This window comes from Theropithecus gelada, chromosome 5 (assembly GCF_003255815.1).
Source record: "Theropithecus gelada isolate Dixy chromosome 5, Tgel_1.0, whole genome shotgun sequence".
In the NCBI taxonomy this organism is placed as follows: Eukaryota; Metazoa; Chordata; class Mammalia; order Primates; family Cercopithecidae; genus Theropithecus; species Theropithecus gelada.
In genome coordinates, this window is record NC_037672.1 from 46,821,960 (window position 1) to 46,843,352 (window position 21,393).

A 21,393-nucleotide genomic window follows, 5' to 3' on the forward strand; every position below is an offset into this window, starting at 1 on the left:
CAAGTGAAACAGACATCTAGACTTCAACGTGGGTTGATAACTTCTAACAATTATGTCTTTTCTAATTCATCACTTCTTTACCCTTGCTCTTTTCTTCTATTCCATGTATCAGTAGTGCTATTCTGAAAGTTTACGTTTTCTAATTTTTTAAATCATCTTTAAGGACACTGTTTGCTTCCATGTATATAGAAAACAATGAGTGTATAAATCCTGAGAAACTGGGCATTCTTAGGACCTGTTTTCTCATGCCTTTTCCAGAGCACAAATAGCTAGCCTGGGGAGGCATCTCTGCATGGGGTGAGCTGTCTCATATGTAAAGCCTATTCATGTGGGTCCTTTAGTACTGACCTGTACCTGTAAGTCAGCCAAGGAAGCAAATGTCCATGATTTCTCAATGGAAAATCAGATAAAAATAGTCTTATCTAAAATAACATCGGTTGAAGAAAATACATCAGGAACTAGCCTTGCAGGACTCAAACTAAAAAATTAACCATAAAAATAAAATTCTAGAACTTTTACATAATCAAATTAGACAGATATATAGTCATTGTTTGTGGGACAAATAACTTTTGAAAGTCGTATTTACTAAATCTGTTTCTTTACTTTGTAAAGCCTCCTAACTCTAAAGGGCACACAATGTTTTCTTCATTTGAAAAACTAATTATTTAATGAGAAAGTTATATAATTTTTAACATAAGACAAAACATTTAAAAAACATAAATCACCCCTTTAAAAATTTTGCTTTCAACATTTTCAAAAGTATTAAAAAGTTTAGTCTCTCAGGAACTCTCTTAAAAACGCTTTCCTCCTAATTTTGAATAGGCACCTATTTGTTTCAATGGGAGGGAGAATTTCTCATCTAAGCTGTGTTAATTATGAAGAAACTCTTCTCCAAAATTTTGTTTCTTCTTCTCAGTACTATTATATTTTATCATCTTGGTGTAAACACTTCTAATTCTGCTTGTGTTATAAAAGGCTATTTAAGATACAGTAAATGAAGCACAGATGTTTAAAACACAGGGTCCACAATGAAGTTGTAAATGCTGCTAGCACAGTAAATTCTGTTACTAATTTCAGTTTGTTTATGCAATACATATATTTACACAGCTGGAAAAGCATTAAAAATAACTGTCTCTATGCCAATATTAATTCAAAATCAGTATTAATAAGAAGCAGTATAGGTACATTTGTATCAAAGCACACAAAGGTTAAGTACTTATGCTTAAGATTAGAAATGAATCATTCAAATACATCAAGAATCAATTTCTCTTTAATTAATTACATTGTAGCATATTGAAATAATGATTCACAAACTGCCTCACTTTCTGGTTCTGACTAAAAAACATAAGGTTCTAAACATGTTTGTACATCTAGACAGAAACCTTCTTAGTTGATCCCTCAGTTCCTTAATTGTCTAAGATATTCAGGGAAACAGGTATTGAAACCTTTTCATGAAACTCTGCATTTTAACTTAATGTGTTAAGAAAAAAATATGAAGGCTGAGGCGGGCGGATCATGAAGTCAGGAGATAGAGACTATCCTGTCTAACATGATGAAACCCTATCTCTACCAAAAATACAAAAAATTAGCCGGGCGTGGTGGCGGGCGCCTGTAGTCCCAGCTACTTGGGAGGCTGAGGCAGAAGAATGGTGTGAACCTGGGAGGCGGAGCTTGCAGTGAGCCGAGATCGTGCCACTGCACTCCAGCCTGGGTGACAGAGCAAGACTCTAAGAAAAAAAAAAAGAAAAGAAAAGAAAAAAATGAGCAAAAATTATTTTCAAATAGCTAATGAATTTCAAAGGGGACATCTCAAAATAAGGAATCTGCACATTGTATTTATGATTAAAGAGCAATGTCCATTTTTCCTACTTATCTATAAACTAGTTCCATCAATATCTTAAGTTGAACAAATGAGGCAAGGCAGGCTAGTTATCATCTAATATCCAGTTTTTCTTTTTCTTTCTTTCTTCTTTTTTTTTTTTTCTTTGACACAGAGTCTTGCTCTGTTGCCCAGGCTGGAGTGCAGTGGTGGGATCTTAGCTCACTGCAACTTCAGCCTCCCAGGTTCAAGAGATTCTCCTTCCCCAGTCTCCCAAGTAGTTGGGATTACAGGTGTGTGCCACCACGCCCAGCTAATTTTTGTATTTTTAGTAGAGATGGGTTTTCACCATGTTGGCCCAGCTTGTCTTGAACTCCCAACCTCAGGCGATCCACCTACCTCAGCCTCTCAAAGTGCTGGGATTACAGGCATGAGCCACTGCACCCAACCCCATCTTTTCTTTTTCCTTGGCAACAGATTCCTGGTTTTTCAGAGTAGTAATATCGTCAGCTAAAAGATCATGAGATAGCCATTTGATTAAAAGCTGGCTAATAAAATGTAACCAGAGGTGGGACATTTTGAACTGCTGCTTAAGGAAGGTACTTGCCTAGGAGGTATACACACATGTCTGTCACTCACATCCACCTCTTTCCTGCTGCCTAGAAATTAGACATGACAGTTAGAGCGATAGCAGCCACAATGAACCATACGTGTCACTGAAGATGGAAGCCACATGCTAGGCTGGCGGAGCAGAAAAAGAGAGAGAGACTAGTCCCCGAGCTCTGCGGAACAGTCTCATAATCCCTGATTGCCTACCTCTGGCTACTACCCTTAGCAAACTAATGCAGGGACAGAAAACCAAATACTGTATATTCTCACTTATAAGTGAGAGCTAAATGATAAGTGCTTATGAATACAAAGAAGGAAACAACAGACAGTGGGGTCTACCTGAGGGTGGAGGGTGGGAGGAGGGAGAGGAGCAGAAAAAATAACTATTGGGTACTGGGCTTAATATCTGGGGGATGAAATAATCTGTACAATAAACCACCATGACACGAGTTTACCTATGTAACCAACCTTCACAAGTACTCCCAAATCTAAATTAAAAGTTTAATAAAACAAACAAAAAACAAATTTGTTAACAAAATCAGGTATAGGTTAAAAAGCAACTGACATAAAGGTTTTTGACCAAAAAAAAGAGAGAAATAAACTTCTAAATTTTTTCTACAATTATTTACAGTTTCTTTACTTCCATCCAAATGCAATTCCTAAATAATATTAGGCACATATCCAGCATATGAAAAATTAAGCTAATATCTATGGTCCGATGCCTCATGAGAGTGACCCTAACACTTTCTACTAGGAGAGAGAATCTGTTAACCCATTTTGATTCATTTGGACACCAAAACTCACCCTGAAACAAATCTTTCTTAGCTATTACTGAACACTTGAGTGATCTTCTTTATCATAAGACATAAAGATACAACACTGCTCTCGATTAAAGGGTAACAGATTTCTGGGTTGCCTAGCAAGGATCTTCTAATACCCTGGTTTTAAAGAGTTAGTCTAAGGGAGGAACTAAACAAATTTTCATATGGCCAAACAATTTCCAAGGAGCAGAGACTCCCAGCTCCATTTCCTTTGAAGTGCAACACTGTTGAAATTTTTCTTTTAATGAAGTGGGACAACTGTGGGAGCAAACGACACTGAACACCAAAAGGAAGGAATAGAGCACCAAAATCAGGCTCTAGATGATGAAGCTGTTAGAGTTATGGTTCCAAAATAGTGGATAACTGAGGATGGAAGTTTCACTAAACCAGAAGGGTGTCACTTCGGGGTGGGCAAGGACCTATTCCAGCAATAATAAGAAAATACACATCAATTAATAACCAAGCACTGGAATGGATGGAAATAGCTTCCAGGAATGACACAGTGGCAGGTACAGAATAACAGCAATACGAAAGATGAGATTAATTTGAGGGATCTGAGATTACTGTACATATACAAGGAAATGTAGAGTACCCATCTTTACCCTGAAACGGGCCCCTCCCATGTCTTCTGTTTTTATAAATCATACCAGCATTTAGCCAATTAGCCAGGTCAGACAACATGAGATGTTCTGTCACTATTCCTTCTCTGTGTCCCTCAAATCTGTTTGGTTTATGCTCTTTTTACATCTTTCAAGTTTCCTTTGTCTTGCAATCCTCTACCTCTGTCTTAAGTTCACGTTCTCACTTGGTCTCACTCGGTTGTACTATGCCATCTTTTGGCTAGATTTTCAACTTCAGTTCATCATTCTCCACACTGAAAGGGGAATTCCTCTTCAGTGAAAGATCCTTCTTTACAAATGAGGACACTAAGGCCCAGAGAAGTTAACTAATTTGTTACAGTTCACACAGTTACTAGATGGTAGCGGCAGGCTCAGAACTCCAGATCTCTAAATTCAGAGCCCACCATATTAACCACTTATTAAACTATGAAGCACCCCTCAGATAAACCATTAAAGTAGAAAATAAGGGTATCCTGAAAACTGGTGTTTGAACCTGCCACATACTCCTTAACTGTGTCTTAAATACCACATTTTCTCAATTCCATGAAGCCAACTTTAACTTACTATGAGATGGGAAGAAGAAACTCTACATGATTTTATGAGAATCATGTATGTATTTTTTGTGACTTGCTTTTTTCATTCAAAATTATGTTTTGGGAATTCTGCAGGCTCATGAATGTAGCTGGGGCTCATTCATTTTTATGATTATGTTAATTCCATTGTGTAAAATATTTTCCAACTTATCACTTCTGTTCTCTGTTGGGTTGTTTCCAAAATTGTTTCATTTGTTTGTTTCCCTACTATGTGTAATACTACTACTAAAAAATCGCATACCTATTTCCTGAGACATACAAGCAAAAATTTCTATAGTATATATACCTAGGGGTAGAATTGCTGGGGAAGAATATGTTTATGTTCAGTTTCAATTTATCAATTGAAATTGGTACAACTGTACCACTTTGCATTGCCATTAGCAGTGAATGAGAGTTCCTGTTGCTTCGCATCGACACCAAGATTTGTTATTTTCAGACTTATATTTTTTACCAACATGGTAGGTATGAAATGAAATGATACATCACTCTTTTTTTTTTCTGAGAGAGACAGAGAGTCTCATTCTGTCAATCAGGCTACAGTGCAGTAGAGTGATCATAGTTCACTGCAATCGTCAACTTCAGGGCTCAAGGGATCCTTCTGTCTCAGCCTTCCAAAGCACTGGGATTACAAGCATGAGACACTGCGCCCAACCCTCATCATTCTAGTTTTAATTCTGTTCTTTAAGTATTAATGAGGTTCAGCATGTTTCATATGTTTATTGGCTATTTGGATTTTCTCTTTTTGAAATTCCTGTTTTTACATTTACTAAATTTACTTTTCTTACTGATTCATAGTATCTTTAATAAATTCTATATACTAAACCAATTTTGGGTCTTTCTTATTCTTTTTTAGTGTCCTTTGATGAACACAGGTTTGATTTTTCATTTTAATGTTGCTGCATTGATTAATTTTTTTCTTTATTTTTGCTCTACTTCTGGTCTTGGTAAAGAAATTCTTAGCTGATAATAAAAATATTTATTTTCTAAATATTTTAAATTTTTGGCTGTCATAGTTAAGTCCTTTATCTCTACAGAATTTGCTTCTGCTTATGGAATGTGGTGAGTAGTAACAGTCTTCACTTTCCATGTGGATAACCCCTGTAGCAGGTTGGACTCAAGGCTCACTGGGACCTCAACAAGAGCAAGCGTTAGATTGGTTGATGATACCTGTCATGGATGGAAGCATAAAACTGAAGTTACTATATAGCATTACAAACGGAGAGAGGAGGAAAGTGGAGTGGTTAGGGGAAAAGAAAATCAAGTTGACAAATTCACTCCACTCGTATTTTTATGACTTTTTACATAATTTATATAACTCTACATAGTCATGCTGTCATCACTTTTCCCCATACAGTATGAGACAGATATTCAATAGTTTACTTAAGCTGGCCTATATTCCTTATAAACTCTTTACTGACATACCAACACAGCTTATTAAAATAGTCAGGAAATATTACTGCCACCCTATGTACTGATTAGTAATTTTTATGTGATAATTCAGTGGCTCTCAAACTAAACTCCCACAGAGTTGCACAAGCTCAATACAGGTGTTCTGCCACTATAATCATATTAAATTCTTTTCTCAGTTTTCAAAAACAACTAAAGTAAATTTATAAAATTTTCTTAATATTAAATAACACTTCATAACTTTTTTCTTAAATGACTTGTACCTACCACTCATTATTTCTATAGAGTTTGGTATGGGTTAACATATTATGTATTTATTTCTTTACATTTTCATATATTGTAATTAAGATAACCAAGCTTTAGAACTATTCTGGCAAGGCCAAAACACTTGGCTTTTCACTTTGGGATCTTTGCCCACCCTTACTTCATCTTAATTTTTCTGTGTATAAAATGCATATTCTTGTTTCAAAGCATTTAAAGGAGCAAGGTGAAAAGAAGCAACAGGTCTTCAAATGCTTTTAAAATGCAAAACATTTTACAACAGGAGTTATAATTTATAAGAACCTTAAATTATATCTTACAAATAATGGGGCTAGAACAGTCATGGAAAAGTCAACAGATAACTTCTAAAGGTCATTTTTCCCACAACTTTTATTTCTTCTATACCAAATCTTAAAAAAAGGTTCTTCTAACTAGACTAAAAATTGAATTTGTTTTGAATATCATTTTTTGTCTCAGATAATTCCCAATAGAGTTCCTGAAAAGTAGAGCAAGGCAAAGGTAAAAAGTTAACAGAATAACTATATACAAATAACTTAAAACATCTATTTTTATAATGTGTCCTAAAAATTCATGCCATCATAGTGTGATATTACTAATGAAAAAGTCTATTAGAGTCTAACTGAAATCAGAAAGTACGATAGATGAAAATATGACCTGTCTCAAAAAACATTCCAGAGTATGGCATGGATTTATTTGGAAGAACATGTTTTCACAAGTATTGTTGCTGTTGTTGTATCAAGAAACCCTGGTAGAGTTACAAAAGTGAGAAAAACATAAAATGACATGGGAATAATATATTAAAATTAATGAATTAATATTTGTAAACATCAACAGACTCTTGTCTTCCTTGTAGGAACAGAGTTGCTGCTCTCTGGTTTGGACATCTGGTAAATCTGAAAGCCTTATGAATTGCCGTGCTACTTCTCAAACTTTTAGACATGTATAGGAGTAGGAAAGTGAAGTTACTTATTTTAAAAGAGAGTCATATACTATACTGTAAAGTTTTAAGAATCAGAAGGTAGGGCTGGGCGTGGTGGCTCATGCCTGTAATCCTAGCACTTTGGGAGGCCAAGGTGGGTGGATCACAAGGTCAGGAGTATGAGACTAATCTGGCCAACATGGTGAAACCCCATCTCTACTAAAGATACAAAAAATTAGCCAAGCATGGTGGTGCGCCTGCAATCCCAACTACTCAGGAGGCTGAGGCAGGAGAATCACTTGAACCCGGAAGACAGAGGTTGCAGTGAGCCGAGATTGCACCATTGCACTCCAGCCTGGGCAACAGGGCAAGACTCCATCTCCAAAAAAAAAAAAAAAAAAAAAAAAAAATCAGAAGGTATTTGATTCCAATCTTATCTCCCTTACTTTCCAACCTACATAAATCATAAGTATTGTTATTTAATCTTCCTGAATTTCCATTTCCTTACCTTTAAAATAGGGATAATAATAGCTATCACACAGAATTACTATAAGGATTAAATGAAACTTTTATTTAATTTTAATTTTATTTATTTATTTATTTATTTATTTATTTATTTATTTGTGATGGAGTCTCACTCTGTTGCCCAGGCTGGTCTCATACTCCTGACCTTGTGATCCACCCGCCTCGACCTCCCGAAGTGGTAGGATTACAGGCGTGAGCCACCGTGCCCAGCCCTACCTTCTGACTATTAAAACTTTGGTGCAATGGTGCAATCTCGGACCACGCCCAGCTAATTTTTGTATTTTTAATAGAGACGGGGTTTCACCACGTTGGCCAGGCTGGTCTCGAACTCCTGACCTCATGATCTGCCTGCCTCGGCCTCCCAAAGTGCTGGGATTACAGGCGTGAGCCACCGTGCCCTGTGGAAACTATTATCATATATACAAATATCCATGACATGTTGACGAAGTTACCATTAATTATAAAATGAGAGGGTAAATGACTTTAGGGAAATTGTGAAAGATGCTAATTGCAGTTTTACATTTCATAACACACATTTTTCTTGCTTCCAGGCATTTACTGTTGTAACAATTCGAAAGATTTTCTTCAAAATGCACAAAAAAAGAGTTTTCTAATATAATTGGGCAATAGACAGGAGATAAGGAAAAGTTTGAAACTTTTTTTAAAATCAGTAACAACTTGGTATAACAGAAACTTGCTGAGATACAACTGACATTTATGAAAAGATAAAAAAGAAAATAAAAACTAGGAAACAAAGGAGGGAGCCGGGAAAAACAGGGATCAATAAAGGAAGAATGTAACCAGGAAGGGAAGCAAGAGGGGGAGGAGGGAAACACAGAGAGGAGTGATAGCATGTGTAGCTCCTGGCTGGGTGGGTGGGCTGTCTGAGAGGTCATCTTAAGTCAGCCTGTTTGTTGAACTGCCCTAAATGTAAGAAATGAGTGGCCTTACAGGAGCCCAATGTGTGTTCTACATGCCTTATGGTATTTCTAAACCAGCATTTGATCTCAGGTATGTTCCAATACCATCAATTAATACCACTGGCAATACACAGCTAATAAACAGAAACATATGTGTCACAAAAAATATTTTATTAAAATATAACCAAAATTTTAAAATTGATTCTCTACCTCTGCAATTTACAGTTGTAGTTTGGACTATTAACAATGAAATCATGTTAGCACAAATATCACATTTTCTTTTAACTAGAAGGAACATACACTACGGGAACAGCTTCAAACTGACCACAAAATCAGCTCCCCAAGTCAAGAACACATGGTTTCAGGAGACATATTTTAAACTCACATTGTGCTTTGCAAGCTATACCAATAGACTTTATATTGCAACGGCTTAAGAAAAAAAGCATTCTAAATTGTCTGCTTCTACCAATAATAACTGAAAATAATTACATGTGAAGTATTAATGAATAACTCAAAAGACTATATGCATTGTATCTTGGCTCATTTAAAACAAATAAACAACAACAAAAAAGCTCTACACATTCAAGGAACTGTGAATTACTTCAGCAGAACGCTGTGTCCTAGGTCACCATGCTTTCTTTCTGTATTATTGTCAAGATCAATTTGCCAACAAGCCTCTGACAATAAGCACAGATATAAATTTCAAGGTTAGTAAGCTAAACTACTACTGGGAATAATGATACATTAATTTACTGATGAAGTTAAAATTGGTATAGAGAGAAGTAGAAAGAGGCTCTTAAGAAAAATGTATTTTACATGGAGAAAAAGCAAATATTCACCTGAGGAATATATGAAACCATAATTGAATTATATTTCAACCATATACTGTGCAGTAATAGTCATCTTTACATTAAAGCAAGAAAATAAATATGATTGAAAAATAAGGAATAATATGAATAACCTATTTAAGACTTTTAAGACAAAACAAATACTGATGCATAATATTCTAAATAATAATAGAAGAACAACTTGCTTATCAACAATAAGGTGTAATTGAATTTTAAATGTTCTAGGGCAGGGTTATAAAACAAAATGAAGTATGGCAGAACTGTTACCAAAGACATACCAATGTATCAAAAAAGGGCAGAGTGATTCAAGGAGGAAAAAGTCCTCCATTATCTTGAAGCAAAATTGTTTGCCTTGAGTTAAAGAGGAAAACAGAACAAAATACTTCATAGTGGGCAAACACATAACAAAAATTAAAATTTCAAATGATGTCTTTTTATAAAGTTTCACATGTGAACTCCCCAACACGTACACAAACACAAACTATGTTTATAAAGTATATCTCTTCAGAGCAGATTAAACTATCCTCTTAAATCATTCCAGGTAACCAATTAGTATATAAATATTGAGTTCTGATGACACCAAAATATCCAGAATTTCCTTTCCTGCTTCAAACACAAGACACTGATACCACAGCAATGAGCTTGACTCTCTTAGCTGAGTAGTTTAAAATAGAGATGGTAGTAAAAGCTGTTGGTTAGTGAGACTCATTTCTCCCCTGAATGAAACTTAAAGTACAGAAAAAGAGACCCAGATGGAACAGTCACTCCCTGATGACCTCACAATTCCTTGCCAATTTTCCTTCTAAGGTCATGAGCAGATATGTGAGGGAAGGCATGGTGCTATGTTAAGCAAATGAGGAAGAACTGAAATACAAGTTGGCTAAAATGAAAGAAATTGATAAAAGTCAACAGTTGTAGTAAAATCTGAGGAAGTTAAAATAATTTTTAACTGCTCTGAAACTAATTTAAGTAGAATGATTTCTTTCCGTTTTGAGATTCTGGTATCTTCAGTGCTAATTCCAAATAAGTTTCCACATGTTGCCAGTTTCATTGACTTGCCCTTACACTTTGAAAGTCAGCATTCCTGAACTCACTGCTTCACAGATGGACTCAAGCTGGGAAGATTCGTGCCATCAGAACACTACAGACACACATGTATTATCACTACTTATGGCAAAAAGCGTAATTTCTCTTTCTGGCAATGTTTCTTTAAAAGATGAACTTCGGGCCGGGCACGGTGGCTCACGCCTGTAATCCTAGCACTTTGGGAGGCCAAGGCGGGTGATCACGAGGTCAGGAGATCAAGACTATCCTGGCCAACGTGGTGAAACCCCTTCTCTATTAAAAATACAAAAATTAGCTGGACATGGTGGCACGTGCCTGTAGTCCCAGCTACTCAAGGGGCTGAGGCAGAAGAATCGCTTGAACCTGGGAGATGGAGGTTGTGCTGAGCCGAGATCGTGCCACTGCACTCCAGCCTGGGTGACAGAGCGAGACTCCATCTCAAAAAAAAAAAAAAAAAAAAAAAAATGATAGACTTTGGCCAGATCTGAGTTTAAATCATGACCTTATCACTCATTAGCTATGTGAGGTTATCTGTGACTTTACATTTTGGGGTCTGTTTCTTTATCCTGAAAAGAGGAAATAACAATAAGTCATCAGATGGTCTATTAGAAGGATTAACAAAATATATATATATATATATACACACACACACACACACACACACATACTAGAGGTGGTTATTCATGCATCATTTCTCAATCACACATATTATATTATTAGGTATGGCTTCAGATAAGTAACATACACAGCCTCTTGTCTACAGTAATTTCTAGAATCATGCCAAATCCAACACCACCACCCTAACATGTTCCAATGTTTAAATCTCATTAAACAAGAAACATCAACTTTAAGATAAAAATTTTAATGCAATACAAACTGAAAGGTAACACAAAGATTGAAATTTGTGGCACAGGAATACACAATAAAATGAGTTCACAAAAAAAAGTGAGAAAGGGGGAGAATGATTCAACAAAAGTGCTGAAGTACTTGGTCAAAAAAATCCTTGTGGACTATAGTATTAACAGTTAAATGAAGACATAAAATGTAGAAAACTATTTTTTCCTATTTCTAGGTTTTAAAAAGACTTTCTAAGTTTCAAAAGATATTGAGAAAATATCGATTAGCTTTAATAAAAATATTTCAAAACATACTTATGTTTCAAAACACATAAAACAAAATTAAACAGTAATCCAAATCTTATGAAAGCAGTTGCAACAAATAGACATTTAAAGAATCAAGATCCTTTAATTTTTTTTTAAATAAAGGAGCAATTGTAAACCAGAAAGGAGAAGAGAGCTGCTGAAAAAAAGAATAAGTAGATAAATAAATTATAAATAACAAAAAAGGTAATAACTCAAATTTAAATTCACTAGTAATTAAAAATAAGTAAATTAAATATCACTTTCCTCATATTAGCAAATATGTAAAAATCAGACATTTCTTTGCAGGCATGACATTTAAAATGTGGGCAATACTTATTTAAAGTGAAAGGTATTAATCCAATGGAAAATTATCACAAAGGGATAACCAGGCGTTTTTATTGATGCAGAACTGTGAAGATCACTTTGCTTCTGACATGAGGGAGGAGGAAACAGGAAAGTACAGAAATCACAGGCTGAGGCTGAGAATAACCTTCAGCTGTATGTTCAAAAATTCTTTCATTGCTTATACACTGTTAGTAGGAATGTAAATTAGTTCAGCCACTGTGGAAGCAGTTTGGAGATTTCTCAAAGAACATAAAACAGAACTACCATTTGACCCAATGAATCCCATTGCTGGCCATAGATCTAAAAGAAATAGTTCTAACCAAAAAGACACAAGCACTCATATGTTCATCACAGCACTATTCACAATAGCAAAGACATGGGGTCGACCTAGGTGACAATCAACAGTGAATGGATAAAGAAAATGTGGTACATACACACCACGGAATACTACACTGCCATAAAAAAGAATGAAATCGGCCGGGAGCGGTGGCTCACGCCTGTAATCCCAGAACTTTGGGAGGTCGAGGCAGGTGGATCACAAGGTCAGGAGATCGAGACCATCCTGGCTAACATGGTGAAACCCCGTCTCTACTAAAAATACAAAAAATTAGCCAGGTGTGGTGGCGGGCACCTGTAGTCCCAGCTACTCGGGAGGCTGAGGCAGGAGAATGGTGTGAACCGGGGAGGCGGAGCTTGCAGTGAGCCAAGATTATGCCACTATACTCCAGCCTGGGTGACAAAGCAAGACTCCGTCTCAAAAAAAAAAAAAAAAAAACAGAATGAAATCGTACTGTTTGCAGCAACTTAGATGGAGCTGGAAGCCATTATCCTAAATGAATTAATACAGGAACAGAAAACCAAATACTGTATATTCTCACTTATAAGTGGCAGCTAAACATTGGGAACTCATGGACATCCAGATGACAACAACAGAAACTGGAGACTACTAGAGGCGGAGGGAGGAAGGGAGGAAGAGCTAAAAACTACCTAGTGGGTACTATGCTCACTACTCAGGTGATGGGATCATTTGTATTCCAAACCTCAGCATCACATAATATACCTATGTAACAAATCTGTACAGGTACTCACTGAATTTAAAAGAGAAGTTGAAAAAAAAAAAAAAAAAGAGAAGTTGAAATTATAAAACAACAACAACAACAACAATAAAAAACCTCTTTCATCTAAGTATACAAGCAATTTTTACCAGAGCCCTTAATATTAATAACAATGGATAGAGCCAAAGCGCCCCAATTTCTTTGGGAGTGGTGGGAACAGAAATAGAGAAGCAAAAACTTACTAGAAGATGAAAGGTACAAAACAAACTTGTTTTTCCCCTCTCTGCATCTTCGATTATTTACATTTTTAAAAGAATCCCAGATGAAAGCCAATACAACATGGAAAAGCCCATTGGATTCTTTCGTTTTTGTTTTAAACAAAGTTTTTCCAGGTGTAAATTAGAACAAATAATCATCTTTAAATCTTTAAATTATAAAACAAAATATAGCCATATATATCCTATTGAAATACAGACACTTGTCTTAGAATTAGAAATTCTAATCTTAGACATAATCTAAGCATGAAACTTGTTTTTTTAGCTCCTGTCTTTTGCTCCAGGACTATCTGCCATGTTCTATTGAATGAATGTTTGTGTGGCAGAATGTGATTGTACCACGAAACAGAATAGGGCAATTCAGGGGAGCCAGAAAGGATACCTGTCATTAGAAAAAAAAAATTACTCCATCTCACTTGATGGTAAATTACTAGCTCTAACTTTCAGGAATTAAGAAATAACGCAAAGGAGTCTAATATAAGACAAGACACAGAGACACAACAAATTAAACTTTAAATGCAGCATGAAGAACAAAACAAAAACAGAGCAATTACATTCAGACAAGAAAAGCTGCATTAATAACATTCTGGCCTTATAATTACCTAACACTAATTTTTATCCGAATCTTAACTAGCTACTTGAAAAGCTGATGTTTGGCAGGTTATGTTACCTGTGGATGCCACAACTGCCCATTGATAAAATGGAAGCACTGAAGAAAAGCTTTAAAGTCCCACTTCCATAATTAATTTACTCTTCTCCTCTTGGGTTCCATGAATTACATGCCCTTCACTGTTACAGAAAAATTCTGGTTGGCAATAAAGCTTGTACCAATGATAAAATAAGACTTGATTGTTCTGGTAAAATCCTTTATGCCTCATTCCAACCACGAAGTTCTTTGAGCTTTTCTCAGTGCTGGTGGTGGTGTTTTTGCTTATGTTTGTTATAGTTATATGTTTCCATACTGAGGTAAGCTTGGGTTTCCCTCCTCACTGGCTAACAGGAACTTGGTATATTTCTGTGTCCATACCAAAGAAAATTCCACCATCCCAATCATATAATATTTATATTACGATATGCCAGTGAGATCTATAAAATTCATACCTATGACTCTTTGCTAAGGCACTTTCTCCACTTTTTTCTTTTTTTTGGATATGGAGCCTCGCTCTGTCACCAGGCTGGAGTGCCGTGGCGCAATCTGGGCTCACTGCAAACTCCGCCTCCTGTATTCAAGCAATTCTCCTGCTCAGCCTCCCCACTCCACATATTTTTAACACAGGATAGTTATATGGGCAAAATACATCTGAAAAAACGTTCCAAATTGAATTATGGTCCATTCCAAGCAATTACGATTACCAAATTTTCCTATGAAAATACCAATCTTGTTTTCATTCCTAAGACAGATACAATTCAAGGTTAAACAAACAGAAGAGTTATATTCAATGTCTGGAAGATGTTTATAAGGTTTAAGTGGAAACTGCTGATAGAGTACACTAAAGTAAAAATAATCAAATTAAGAAAACTATAAGTCACTCCAAATTGTTCATGAAGCTTTACACTTGTTCCTGGTATATAAAATATTTCATACATAATGTATACATACATAATGTAAGCACTTTTATGTATGATGGGCAAATAAAATATAATTAAAGGCAAAATAAATTTTATTTTTATTGACTATCACAGCTAAACTACTTTTTTTAAATGTCAACTTCCTTCTCTTTCAACATTTCTATTTTGAGGAGCAAATTCTTCTTCCGCCTGAAATGGAATTATCACCTTTCAGGTTTTAGAATTTTTAGACCATGATTTTCTATTATTTCATTAAAACCCGAACTATCTCTGCTCCAGTAAATGAAATCTGAGGGATTACTAGTAATATTGGGAGCAATTTCACTCTGCAATTCTCTCGGCTACATGAGGATGGACCTCTTCTCTCCTGAAGCTCTCTCTGGGTCTTTTGGAAGGCATGACACTGTCTTTAGTTTACTAGGGCATCACTTAATTTATCCATGTAAATTAAGGTAACATGGCCACAGCAACTAGCTGATATTTTTGACAGACTTCACCAAATTCATTACATAAACAGCATTTTTGGAATATGTATCCTGAATTTGTATTTGCTAACCAACATCATTTTGACTTTTGTTACTCAAATAAGCTTATGAGTTCAGCAAATATCTCTTTGCATGGATACACACACACACACACACACACTATACTGTGATTGGTCCTAGAAAAAGAAACAAAATAACTTTTTAGATTATTATTAATAACCCCAAAGTATGTATCATCTACTTGAGAGGTTTTCCTTCTATCTAATTAATCAAAATTGTAATATATTTTAAAGTGAAAGGGGTATAAAGAAAATTATATTTAAAATAATAAAGTTTTTGTTTACTTCAAATTCTGGGACACTTGTTATATGCTAGGTCTTGGGGAAGCATAAAAAATTAAATTTACAAATCTGGCCATAAATAAATTACAGTCTCAGGCAGAAACAAAAACATATAACACTATATTATCAAGCTTTCCAAAGTACCGGGATGGAGATTCATATAGGAGGCCAAGTCATAGAGTCTAAGAATAGACCAGCAGGGCTTTCTCCAGTGAGGCTAGAAGGCAAAGATTGGGAAAAGGGTTTTCAAGATAGAACAGCATAAATGATACAAGAAAAAAGCAATGCAATGTGGATTGTTTTGAGAAATAGAAGATGTTGAATACTGCCAGCAAATAAAACAGAAAGGGGAATATTCTCATGGATAGGCAAGAGAGATACACACAACAGCCCAGAAGGAATGGCAGAAGATTGACATAGAACAAAAGTAGATGGTATATGAACAAGAGACTCATAGTAAAGCCTGGTCTTTATCTATAAGCAGTAGAAAGACAGGGATGGGATGGTTTTAGATTAAAAGCAATGGGTTCATCAGAGTGGAAGATTGACCCCCTAAGAGTAGTACAGGAGGCCGGGCGCCATGGCTCACACCTGTAATCCCAGCACTTTGGGAGGCCAGGGTGGATGGATCACCTGAGGTCAGGAGTTTGAGACCAGCCTGACCAACATGGAGAAACTCCGCCTTTACTAAAAATACAAAATTAGCTGGAGTGGTGGTGCATGTCTGTAATCCCAGCTACTTAGGAGGCTGAGACAGGAGAATTGCTTGAACCCGGGAGACAGAGGTTGCAGTGAACTGAGATCTTGTCATTGCCCTCCAGCCTGGGCAACAAGATTGAAACCCTATCTCAAAAAAAAAAAAAAAAAAGTAGTGTAGCAGATGGACTACTAGCAGAGCAAATATGACTCTAGAGCAGTGAGATCCATGAGGAGGCTAATATTAATATTTCAAGCTAAATTCATTCACATTGCTTCAATAGATATTTAATACATAATACAAAAGGTGCCATTTTCATTTTGTATAAGATGCTTGCATATAAAATATTATTTGTAAATATGATAACCAAAGTCAGGATGGACAACAGAGCCAAAAATACTGACAAGGCATTTCGAGTTTTAAAACACTCAACCAGTCTTCAACCAAAATACATCCTAATGTAGACATTATTAACCAGTGTCACAATGTCGTATTTCTTCTTGATTGAAAGGAAAACTTTCTTTAGTTTCTTTTTATTGTAGTTCTTTATTTGCTTGCCTTGTTTTCTGCCCAAATTTCAACAAGGTACTTCGGAAACAAGACACCAGAAGGAATAAAAACAAAACCAATAAAGAGGGGTAAGAAAGCAATTATCATGCCAGTATTTATTTAAATGCAAAATATAAAGCAAAAATTAAAAGACACTGAATAAAAATCTGAAATTACAATCTTGATCATGAGATATTACTTAAAGGGAAGAGCAAATAAAAACTGATAGATGAACTTAGCCAGTTAGATTCTATAACTGGGAAATGCCCATTCTAGATCAATCATGGTTGTATTTTCAAAATAAAGATATTGTCAAAAATCTAAATCAAACCCACTAATAAAATGGAAACGGTAGGCAGAATTTGAAGAAGTACAAAGATTCAGATGATAAAACGAGCATTAAATGAATGTCAAAATACTGTTTAAGATATCAATTACATTAGCCTTAAAGTATTTCTGAAGTAATAAAATTAATTTTCAAACATTTGCATCATTTGAAAAGTTATATATGCATTCAACAAAAGCGATACTGCACAACAATTGGTCTCATTTTAAAATTCTTACTTTGATTTAAACATATTCTACCTGTTGTTTTAGATCTGGCTTATCCTATTTTAGAATGAGCTGATTTCTGTATATTAGTCCTAACACAAAATCTGAGCCAGAGTATTAGCTTTTCCTCATATCTCTATTGCTGTAGAGTTTCAGCTCTACAGCAGCATCAATCTCATTTTTTGTTTTTAACTTAAATATGTAGTACAGAAAACCCTTTGGACCTATAATCACCATCTATAACCTAATTTAACAGTTCTAAATATCATGCTAATGCTGATAGTTCTACAATCTGAAATGCGATCAAGGAAATTTTCATTATGTCAGTAAATTTCCTCTAGTTAAAGCCACAGTTCTAGTGAAACAACATAATTTACTTTCTAGTCCATGTGTAGTAGACATAAACATACAAGTATGTATATTTCATGAGCATTCTAAACCAGAAAATACATAGAAAACAATTTTTTGTCTCCTTCAGTGCCAGTGCTTTTAATGATAATCTGGAATATGAAAAACCACAATGAAGATGAACACGCTACAGCACCGTGAACATACACAGAAATATATTTAAAGTGCTACATGTGATGACAGGAAAAAACGAACTATTAATGCATAGGAGGAGATGTTAATTTTAGTTTGAGGTTGAGTATGGAGTCGCAGTTTTTAGAACCCAATAGCAAGTGACCTGGACAGAGAACTTCTACCTCAGTGCTTGCCTTTGGCACCATGAATTAGGAAGACTGTTCTCACTTCTCACCGCCCCAGGTTCTCTCTAATCCCAAAGGTACTATTTCACTTCAGTGCACTGGAAAATGGAGGCTGGCTTTTTAAAAAAAAATACCTCCTGTTACCCAAATTCCCAGCTTCCACATTTTGACACTGACTACTACACCTTCATACGTTCATCTGAATGTTTCTCTTACAATCCATGTGTAGACCACTCACTACAATAAACTTAACTGACACTAATGTTTTAATACCGACATAAAAGTAAATAGGAATTTACCAACTGGAAGACCTCGAGTTTGATAGAATGAAGAGACAGAAACTTACTGATAGGACACAGTATGAAATTGGTGCTTGAGAGCTATTCCTACCACACGCAGGAAACGTCTTGTGAATGTACCCGGCATTCTCAACAGCAGTACACAAAACGGCTCTGCCACCAAGAACATTCTTACCCAGCAGGCAGCCCTCCTCATTAGCTTTGACATGCCACACAGCCCTTTGCTTACTGATGCAGTGCAGCCAACAGGGAGACAGAGTTTACGAGTAACAGCGAGACCGAACTGGCTAATTACTTACCTTCTCACTTATGGCAGGCTTGCTTGTTTAACTTTTTGTTTCCTCTCTTGTCATAGCTCAGCGCCAAATGGTTATGAATCAGCAGAAGTCTGAACCTGACAGTCAAAAAGAATATATTTTCAGAAAAGAATTGGAAATTAACATTCCCTCCACTGCAGTCTTTCTTTCCTTGCCCTCTGTGTGCATGTTACTCTCCCGTTTTCTCTCTCTGCAAGGCAGCTATGTAGTGGTCTATAAATATTGACCCTGACACTTGCTCAGTGCTTTACTTGCTCATGGCACAGGTCTGTGTTACTGAACACCGTGGTAATACTCCGGCAAAGTTCTCAGCTGCTCAGACAAAGCTGTGGATTGGCTCACTACCCAGCAACCCTGTGCTTGCCTGGAAATACCATTCTGCTGCCAGCTTTACAGATGCTATGGGCCTTTCCTGAGGCCCCTATCAGGCACAGAAGGGCAATCATGAAGTTTTTCTGAAGAAATACAGCTTTCCTCAGGCAGGTGGAGAAAAGTGGGGCTAGGTGGAGTCAAAGACAAGAAAGGAAATACTGCCTTTGTTTCAGCCAAACAACATACTCTCAAACCCTTTATAAAAGTCATATCTAAATGTCAGTCAATCAAGCTTTATAAAACTTAATTATGACATATTATGAATCCAAATGACACAGGAAAGCAGTTTTGTAATTTTTTTAATATTGCTTCTCAAAAAGAAAGGCTGCAGTGACTAAGTAATTGGTCACAAAAATATGTCAATGTAAGTTCATTTGGAGAATGATAGAAATGTATAGGGAAGTATAATATTAATCAGATACAACATATATTTAGTGAAAGATGCCAAAATATAACCTAAAATTATAACTCAACAGAATATTTACAGTTTAAATATAAACTTCTATATTTATAATTATGACAAGTTGAAAATTTAAGTTTTAGATTAAGGATAGAATCCAAGTCATGACACTAGAGTATATGGTTTGTAGGTGACATAAACAAGGTACACAGTATCTCCATATATCACCTATAAGGTCCACAGTATGAATGAGTAGAAAATAAATGAGCTCATATTTTTTATTGTTTATCAAAGATAATCATGTGTTTGCTTTACTAAAAGCAAATTTTACTAAAATTTTCTCTTGATTAAATCAAAGGTAAAGGAAACTTTTGGGAGACTCTGGTCACTTACTCATCTTACAGATAAGAAAATCAACCCCCAGGCTGGTTACTTTGCCCAGGGTCACATGGCAACTCTGTGACAGTGCCAACATGGCAACTCTGTGACAGAGCCAAAACTAGAAACCTTGCCTGATTACTTACAGTAATGTGTTCCTTCTATTAGAACGGTGGTTCTCAAAATAATCCTTAGGCTCATCTTCATGTGAAAGCTTACTAAAATCTTACCAGTAAATGCAAATATTATAGCCAGAAAAATAATCAGCATAGAACAAAAATAGCTTTTTACAGTGTAACTGACCAAAAAAAAAAAAATAAAGTTGCACATAAGAATTAACTTTCCAACTATTTGAAATCCACCTTTCCTTGTTTATTGCAAAAATTAATATTTATATAATAAATTAACTTATTGTCAAGAGATGTATATAACTAGGTGCTGAACAGGCAAAGATAAAACATAGTTCCTACTCTCAAAAGACCTTCCAGGTCTAATTCCAGAAAAACAAAAGAGAAGTTAAATGTAAAACAATGTAGCAACAAAGACTAGAGGAGGCAACTATGGGAGAAGGGAAAATGAGCATCTCAGCCAACATGAAGTGGGGGTGGAAGAGGTAATTCCTCACTCCAGACTTCTGGATCCTAAAGAATGGGCAGAAGGTAGTGAGGCAAAAAAGGAAGAATGACACAATCAAGACAAAAGCAGGAAAGAGCACAACACATACTTAGAACTTCAAATAGATCTTTCTTGCTGGAGACAGTAAGTAGTTAAAAGCAAAACAAAACCAATTAGAAGGAGTAAGGTGATGAGGGATTTTATAAGCCAGGTCGACAAACTTGGGTTTTATAGAGTAGGATAGGCTACCAGGCTTTAATTGCCTTTATTCACAGACTCTTAAAAGAATTTTGAAAAATTATGTAAAATTATGTAACCATTTACACATTACCAAATTGACATTTACAAATTTCCACCTGTGGTAAAATATGTACTTGCAAAGAATTTAATTTCTACCCTATTGGAAATATTGGCATTTTAAAAAAAACACATCAGCTATTTTAAATATACTCAATAGCATCTAAATCTACAATAATTTAATATAACCACTATCTATTTAAATAACACACAAAGATGATTCTTTTGGCAGCTGAAATTTACATGGCAATTTATTTTCTTGACCTTTATTTCCATCTTGCGGCCTCAGAGAATTTTTACGTATTTTTATAATTAAGTCCTCAGTTGTTCACCCTGTCATACTTTTTTTTTGAGGTGGAGTCTTGCTCTGTTACCCGGGTTGGAGGGCAGTGGCACTAATTTGACTCACTACAACCTCCGCCTCCTGGATTCAGGCAATTCTCCTGCCTAGGCCTCCCAAGTACCTAGGACTACAGGCATGTGCCACCATACCTGGCTAATTTTTGTATTTTTAGTGGAGATGGGGTTTTGCCATGTTGGCCAGGCTGGTCTCAAACTCCTGACCTAGGT

The 21,393-nt window shown here is 35.8% G+C and overlaps 1 protein-coding gene across 2 annotated transcripts in view; it reads right to left on the reverse strand.

Annotated features, from left to right (window-relative positions):
- The window catches only part of BMPR1B (bone morphogenetic protein receptor type 1B), a 400,498-nt gene that overhangs the window by 140,782 nt on the left and 238,323 nt on the right, over positions 1-21,393 (reverse strand). The window contains exon 3 of one of the 2 annotated variants that reach the window (XM_025384633.1): positions 18,744-18,838. The gene's annotated coding sequence lies outside the window, so the exon portion shown is untranslated. Of the gene's footprint in view, positions 1-18,491; positions 18,645-18,743; positions 18,839-21,393 lie in introns of those variants that run through there. The other variant, XM_025384635.1, reaches the window with a different exon arrangement.